Genomic DNA, 8,349 nt, shown 5'->3' on the forward strand with positions numbered 1-8,349 from the left:
AGCCAGCCAGAGACTGGACCATATGGTGACCTGCCACAAGGGTGGGCATAGGCAACAGTAGCCTCCATGTGGAGAGAACAATTTAGAGTTCTTCACCATAATTTATCAGCCTCTTCCTCCACTCTTCCCTGGAAGTTATACAGTATTCTTCCAGCCTCTGGGGTTTCAAAACAGTTGTTTAGGGTGGTGCAATGGTGGCTCAATGGCAGAATTCTTGCCTGCCATGCTGAAGACCTGGGTTCAATTCCCAGTGCCTGCCCATGCAAAATAAATAAATAAATAACAGTTGTTTAAAGCAATTTCTGTTTGGTTAATAGTTGTTTTGGTAGAAGGATTGAGTTCTGGAGTTCGCTACTCTGCATATTTCCCAGAAGTCCTCATGATTTTTAAAATAAATTAAAGATGTCCAATTATTAAGTCCTAAAACATGTCAAGACAGAGTAGCTGTCAGGAAGAAGATCTACTAAAGTTTTCTGAGAAGGTATAGTGAGGAAAGAGGAAATGTTCAAGAAAATACGTTAGCCTAAAAGACAAGTGAAGAAAGTGTTCACAAGTAGTTGGGCATGATCTACTATGTCCAGAGTTGATAAGGGCTTAACATGAGGACTTGGAAGTATGACTATTGGTCCATACATTTTGCAGGAGCTAATTCAGAGAAGTTGTAGGAAATAAAACCCTGATTTGAGTGGGTTGTTTAGAGAATAAATTGTGCCAATGTAAAAATAAGACAAGGTATGTAGACCACTTTTCTGGGAGACTTATTCTTGAGAAGAACAGGGAAAATAGAGCGGTTGTTGGAGGAGGACTTGGAATCATAATAACAACCAAATTATGAAGTAAGAGAGATTATTTGAAAAATAGAAAGAAGAGCAAATCCTCGAGCAAGGTAGAAGAATGGGATCCTATTCAGAAATGTTGGCTAAGCTATAGGTGGGATCCAAGAAAATACACCCACAGTAATGAAAGACAGATACAGTCCTGATAAAGAAATATTGGTAGATTTGATTGTGAAAAGAGAAAGGAAACTTGTTATTTCTATATCTTCATTGAAATAAATTTTAAAATCATCAACTGGAATGTGAGGAGTTACAGGAATTAGGAAAAAGGGCAGTATTGAAGTTTGAGATATGAAGGAAGAAATGTGATAGTATTCATAAGAAAAAAAATAATGAATCACCCAGAATATTACAATAGGATTAAAGGGCAATGCTGAGGGCTTCCTTGAGGTTAGTTGTCACATATTTAAAATGAGCCCATTCATCATGGATTGCATTTTTAACCAGAAATATTCATCAGCTTAAGTGCAGATGAAAGCTTAACCAGAGATCATATTTTCCTAGTTCACATGGAGGGAATAAATGTCAAGGGCAGAGATATGCATGGGAGAGATTATAGTAGTAAGTCACAAAATGTAAGCCGGGTGCATAAGATGGAATGCTGTGAAAGGAATGACAAGTTGATTGGAAATCCCTGTTGGTCAAAGGGTTATATTAGGGTCTTTTAGGGAGGGAGAGGTAGAAATGGTGGATGGAGCTTGTTGTGCTTGAAATGGCGATTATGGAAGCATGTAGTTATGGTTAAAGTTAAGGTATTCCCTCAATGTTCAGGATAACATATAGCTTAGGTTTTAATATGATCTAGGGTCAGCCCATGATAGTGAGTGTTTGAGGTAGATAGAATGCCTGATTATTGTAAGCAAGGTGATCAGGAACTCAGAGGCCAGGGTATTAGAAAGATGTACTAACTGGATATTGAAGTTACAAAGGATTTTAGCAAGAGAAGCAGTAGATAGAGTCAACCACATGATACAATCATCAGTGAATAAAAGAGCAGAAGGAGAATAGATCACATCAAGGTTGACAGGAGATAGAATATACCAAAAGTAGGTATATTGAAAAGACTGGTGTTTAATAGAGAGTACAAATATTCTGTCCTAAGTGACTAAGAGAAGTGAAGAAGACATTAACCTACCTCCTGTCTAAGTTACTTAAAATTGGGAAAATACAGAAAGGACTGTAGGTGAAGCAGTATGTTCTGGAGACTGCTGGCCTTCATTTATAGCTAGAAGATGAAGGAAATGTTTCAGTATAGCATTTAATATAGAGAATTAAGCTGTTAGATTGTGAGTTCCAAAGCTCAAGTGAATTAGGAAGAAATGGGAATTTATGTCAGATTTGGGGAGGTTAAAGATCTTGAGGATAACATCCAGGTGTTGAGAGTTGGACTGAAAGGCTTGGGCACCTGAGGAAGACTGAGGTGATCTTAGAAGTAGCACAGGATGGAACTGGTTCTGGTGGCCTCTTTTGGGAAGGTGACTCATCATTCCAACTAGTAGCTTCCTTTAAAAGTGTTGGTAGTGGCTGAAGAGAATATTGGAGTGTGGTATGGGGAATGAGTAGAGGAGGAAATAATGTAGTGCCCCCCCTTAAATCTTACTGTGGGGAATGTCAGGCCAAGGTAGAGGCAGTCTTACCTGGAGAATTTTGAGTTTTGGAAGATTGCCTTATTTATTTATTTGTATCCTTGCTTGCATGTTTTTAAAGCAAGGCATAAATAATGGATAAAGATTTCTTCATATAAGTGACAAGAAGCTCCATAAAGGTTGATGCAGAATCAAAAAGCAGGCAGAGGAGGTTGTACATTTTGTGATATTTCGGCCCTTTTCAAAACTCTTATCACTGGCTCTTTACTGTGTCAAAAATATCAAAAGTTGAGAATTTCTGCTCTTCAAATCCAACCTAACAGTCACTGTTATCAAGAGATTTGGATCATGTTTTGATGAAAACATAAAGATGTACCTTCTATTAGAATGGGTACATGATTACTGTCACTATGATAGTTATAATTACCATTATTTCATTGTTTCTGAAAACATTGAGAACTCACAGAATTTCAGATAGATATTTGCAGACTTCTCCAATTAAGAAATTAAATGTTAAAATCTAAATGTTATAGTTTTGAGTCTAAACCCAACACAACCTTCGGTTAATAAATTGAGTGACAGCATAGTTTATAAATTGAAAATCTGATCATCAGATTTCAATTATATGTCAGTTTCTCGTTGAGAACCTGTCAACCAAGGAAAATATGTCCATGTAATCTCTAAGCTGATTCATCTCCAAGAAGACATCTCTTATTCACTGAGAACTTGAAATAGGTGATCAAGTTTCCATCTATAGATAAGAACGTCTTAAGAAGCAAAGAGACAGAAAATTTTCATGACCATGCCTATTCCACAAGAAGAAATATAAGGGAACTGTCCCAGAACAAAAAAACCCAGTTTTCCATTAGTCCTCATTTGTAGTATTTATCAAATCCCTCAATTATGAACAGACTTTTTAAAAAACACTAAGCAATTTATTTTCTCCATCAGTGAAATTATGGGTAATTTATATTTTCTTCTTTAAAGTCTGCATTTAAAAATTTTTTTCATAGGAATTACCCTTATATCCAAATAAAGCAAAAAATAATATTAAAATAATTTAATATTTATTTTGTCATCAGGAAAATTAGATGGAAAAGCACACATAAACCGCATAGTAATTCTGGTGTGGGTTTGAATTTTTTTAATTTGACTGGTTTTATTAAAGTTTTCATACCTCCTCTATTTTCCTGTTGGGTTTCATTTCCCCACTATCCTCTGAAAAAGTGTTTATTTGTCACTCAAGGCCATAAGAGTGAATACACACACACATACGCACACACACAAAGAGTGTGTGTGTGTGTGTGTGTGTGTGTATGTATATATATATTCTTTTCCTATTCATGAACTGATTCAGGGAGGTCATTTTGCTTCTTTCTGACAATGAAACTTGGCATTGATGACTACTTGCCAATAGGTTAGATTTCATGGAGAAGATTAATGAGTGAATTGAAGGAATAACCTCAGTCTTTGGAAGAAAGTACATTATTCATATAAATAATAAATACACATCTCATTTCAGAAAAATAGTACTTCTACTGAATTGCAGTAGAAAAGATAATATCTGACTTTTGTACTTCATATTGTTATCAAAGTTAAAACATATTCCAGGTGGAAGCAAGTGATAGCTAATTTTATGTGTTAACTTGGCTGAGTTATGGTATCCAATTGTTTTGGCCAAACTCTGGGCTAATTGTTACTGTGGAAGTGTTTTGTAGATGGGATTAACATTTACTCTAAGCAACATGCATGGACCTCATACAATTGATTAGAGGTCTTAAAAGTGAGAACTGAGGATTTCAAGACTCAGAAGGAATTTTTCCTTACAGATCACACCTTGACTTCTCCCAGTTGTCTCCTACAGATGAGAACTAAAGACTTCACATTACCCTTACTACTGGAATTTCCAGCCATCCACCTGTCATACAGAATTTCGACTTATTAGACCCTAAAATCCCATGAGGCGATTACTTATAACAAGTCTCTCTCTCTCTCTTTCTCTCCATATATATACATATATACATATGTATATGTATATATCAGGATATGTATATATCCTGTTGGTTCTCTTTCTCTTGAGAATCCTGACTTAACACAAGGCATAAAGGATTTAGCAAAGGGTGACAAAAATTAAACTGAGGATTTGTTTCCCATTCAAGAACTGCATTATACATTCAAACAACAGGGCAAGCAGTTTAATCATGTATGTATTGCTGATATGCTTATTGTATATCTCTCCCTTGTATTCAAATTTAGTCTAGGCTATATTTTCAGAAAAATCTTTGCCCTTTCAGATACTTATTAAAAGAGAAACATGAAAAATGGTGCAGAACTAAGACATAAAGGCACCAAACTTCACAAAGAGGGATGAATCATTGCACATTCAACAATGGATCTCATCAAAATTGTTCTTAGCATCACATACTTTACATTCAATGGTCAATCTATGAACAAACTAGTGACTGAGCTATGGGTTCTCCAACTCATTTATCATAGCAGAACTATATCTTTTGCATTTCAAGAAAATTACAGAAAATAAAACTGCAATAAAACCAAAAAGCTGGAAACAGAGATGACACCCATGACAACATTAAAAAAAGGATACTGAAGATGTGCAGTCATCCGCTAAACTTACAATTAATGCAGCACAAGATCGATGTCTGACTTCTCCTAGTGCAATATCTGACTAAACCTAAAGCAAAACCCTATGGGAATGCACCAGAGACATTAACAGATGCATATCAAACTCTTGCGTCTCTTCTTTTTTACAGAGGATATCAAGTTAGGGGCCACTAGAAAAGAAACTTATATTATTAAATTATATATACATATATATATATACACATACACACATATATATATAAATATATACAAACCTATACATATACATATATATCTACATGCATATATATTTACTGATGTTAACGGATGTTCACCCATATATTTATATATCCATTACTATGTTATATATATATATCATGTATATTTTTCTCTAGTTTAAACCTAAACTTGATGTAAATATGTAACACTCATTAATCTGAATAATTTCTAAAATGAATCTATGAGTTAAGTCAGGGTTAATACAGTGCAGTTTTCCAAAGAAGCTTATTCTTGGTCATAACCACTACTCATCTGGAGGATTTCTATTAGGCAGTCATGTCCTGGAGGAGCTGTCAATTAAAAACTTCAGATTGTGTATGTGTTTATGTAGATGGAGGCTGGTGAGAAGAGGGATAAAGAATAAAGTACATCATTAAAGATAGCAAATAAAATATTCCAGTAAACAACCTGTACTCTATAATCCTACAGGTCAATGGTCTTCCAAATGGGGGGGTGCAAGTGCTTCCAGGGAGCAGGAGAACAATATTAGGATTTGTATTTATGTTTTACCTAGCTTTTAACTCATGTTTTCATACATAATGTTTTAATATGGTAGAAAATAAATTTTCTGAATTAATGAAAATTCATATATTGGCAGAACATGTCCATCTTTTTTTACTTTTTAGTTTGGGGACCACTGCCAGACTACCAGTTGACCTTTATCTTACACTGCTGCCAGGAGGCAAGTTGCAGAAAGTCATAGGTTTCTTTCCAAGCAAACCTTCATACAGAAATTTAATGCTTTGAATATTCTATTCAAATTGTATGAGATCAAGGGATAAGTGTTTGCAGTGCCACGAATGTGCACTTAGCAGTGATAAGAATGCCAGTGAACCTTTTATATTTCCTTATTGGTGATTTCTGAAGACACAGTTTTGAAATTTGAAGTACAGACCTAAATTCTAACCTAAGGGATTCAGATAACATATAAGCATTTTAGTCAAAAATAAATGAGATGAATTATCAAAGAGGACTAATTAAATAATGACAATAATGAAGATGAAATCATTTTCTAGTCTGCTTTTTTTTAGATGTCAGTATAAAATTAAAAAATGGAAAAATCCTTCTGGAACGTGATCTCTCCTTCCTATGACCATGAATATGCTTTCTAAAAGCACATAACTAATAAATTTTAAAATAAAATAAAAATATGTGGGAAGACAAACCAAGCCTTAATGTATATATAAGATTTATGCAAAGTTATATTACTGAAAAAATATTTAAATTAAAAAAAGTACATAACCCTTTAATGGGTATCATTACCCTTAAATATAAAAAAAAACATTTTTAAGAGAATAGAGTAAAATTTTATTGTAGAAATAATATATAGAAAAGGAGAGATGTAGAAAAATCTATACATATATAAACAATTTCTACATATTAAAGTTAATGCAAATGCTATACTTGAAAATACATTCTGATTTGAGGTTCATATACATGTGTTTTAATGGCCTTTTATAAGTTGGTCTACATTTCTTTGAATTTTGCTTTCTCCACACAACCCCTTTCAGTAATTCTCCAGGAGTGGCTCACCTGAATTATCTCCGTGATGTTCCCCTGCTAACTCCATTATCCCTCATCACTTTTGGTGGAAAAACCTTTCCTCAGGAAGCCAATTTTATAAATGGTATGCATTGTAGTGGGAAAAACACTGAGAAATCCTGCAAAGACAGTATGACCCAATTTATATTTCAGCATCTTCCCTGTTATCAAACCTGGATAAGATTCTTACTTTCTTCACATCTCTAGACAAAATGTAGGAGGCTTTTCTCCCAAATCTGTTCTCTTATTCTCAAACCCAGGTAAGACTCTTTACCATACAACTAATTCACTTAGATGGAATTTAATAGAAGTGAATAAAATCTTGCCTCCTTTTAGTCAATTCTCAGGAACTAGCCTCTCCTCTACCTTCATTTACTCTCTTTAATCTGCTATACACTACTCAGAATACAGAACCTATCCAGTAATTTGAAAAAGGGAGCATTTAATATAAAGAATTATTGATGCTAACAAATACAAAGAATTATTAACTATTAGAGAATACACTTTTCTGAAAAGAGATTGAGGAGAATATCCTGGACTGAGGGAAAATACCCAAGAAAGGATCCACCTGAAGGGGGGCCCCTCTGTAAAGCTGGGATTCAGACCACATTGGAGAAGTTGGCTGTATTGCCTGGGCCAGAGCTGGTCTAATCTGGAAGCACTCCTCTGGGGTCCATGAAGCCCAAGGTAGGAAATACTACTCTGAATTGCAGGTGTGCAGAAAACCATGGTTTGGGCAGACAAGTAGGAAATAGCCCCCTAGGGTACATGTTAGTTAAGTCTGATCCACTAGGGTGCCTGCAAGACTCACTGAAAGTATTCCCACAAATTTCAGATATCACTGAAATTTGATGGGAAGGCTTCCACGGGGATGTTACCAAAACTCAATGCACTGGGGCAACATTGGATATCATACAAATTCTCTACTGACAACCAGAGTAGGAGAAAGAAGAAGCAAATGAAAGTACACCGGAACTAGGAAAACAAACCCTTCCTTCCTGCACTGCCCTTCCCCTGTTCTTTACTGACAAAAACAGTTGAGCTTCAAAGAAGAGCTATCTAAAGGGCTCTTCTTTTTTTTGCAGAGCAGTCAGTGAATGGAGGATTTGAACTGAAGAGGCAATAACCTGAGAACTGAGAACTTGCACACTCCTACTCACACAGACTGTAAAGATTTCTTTCCTTCCTTCATTTTCAGCATCAAGCGCTGTGTTTCTTAAAGAGTGGAATATTATTAGATATTTGCTATAAATAAAGGTTCCATGCCAACAACACAATGCTATTAGTGTAATGATTAAAAGCTCAGGTTTTGGAGCTGAACTGTCAACATGCACGTCCTATTTCTGTCATATTCTACTTCTGTGACTATGGGATAGTTCCCTAAATGAGCTGTAGCTCAGTTTTCTCATGTGTGACTTGATTATATTAATTCTAGCCACTTGATATGCTTATTCTATTGAATACATAAGTGTAAAGCATTAGACTAGTGCTGAATAGACTACAAT

The 8,349-nt window shown here is 35.1% G+C and overlaps 1 long non-coding RNA gene across 1 annotated transcript in view; it reads left to right on the forward strand.

The window, feature by feature from the left end:
• LOC143689816 (uncharacterized) overlaps positions 1-8,036 on the forward strand; it is a 65,781-nt gene extending 57,745 nt beyond the window's left edge. Inside the window, exon 3 of the long non-coding RNA XR_013178923.1 lies at positions 7,930-8,036. This is a non-coding gene — a long non-coding RNA (uncharacterized LOC143689816). The remainder of the gene's footprint in view (positions 1-7,929) is intronic.
• The last annotated feature ends 313 nt before the right edge of the window (positions 8,037-8,349 follow it).

This window comes from Tamandua tetradactyla, chromosome 7 (assembly GCF_023851605.1).
Source record: "Tamandua tetradactyla isolate mTamTet1 chromosome 7, mTamTet1.pri, whole genome shotgun sequence".
Taxonomy (NCBI): domain Eukaryota; kingdom Metazoa; phylum Chordata; class Mammalia; order Pilosa; family Myrmecophagidae; genus Tamandua; species Tamandua tetradactyla.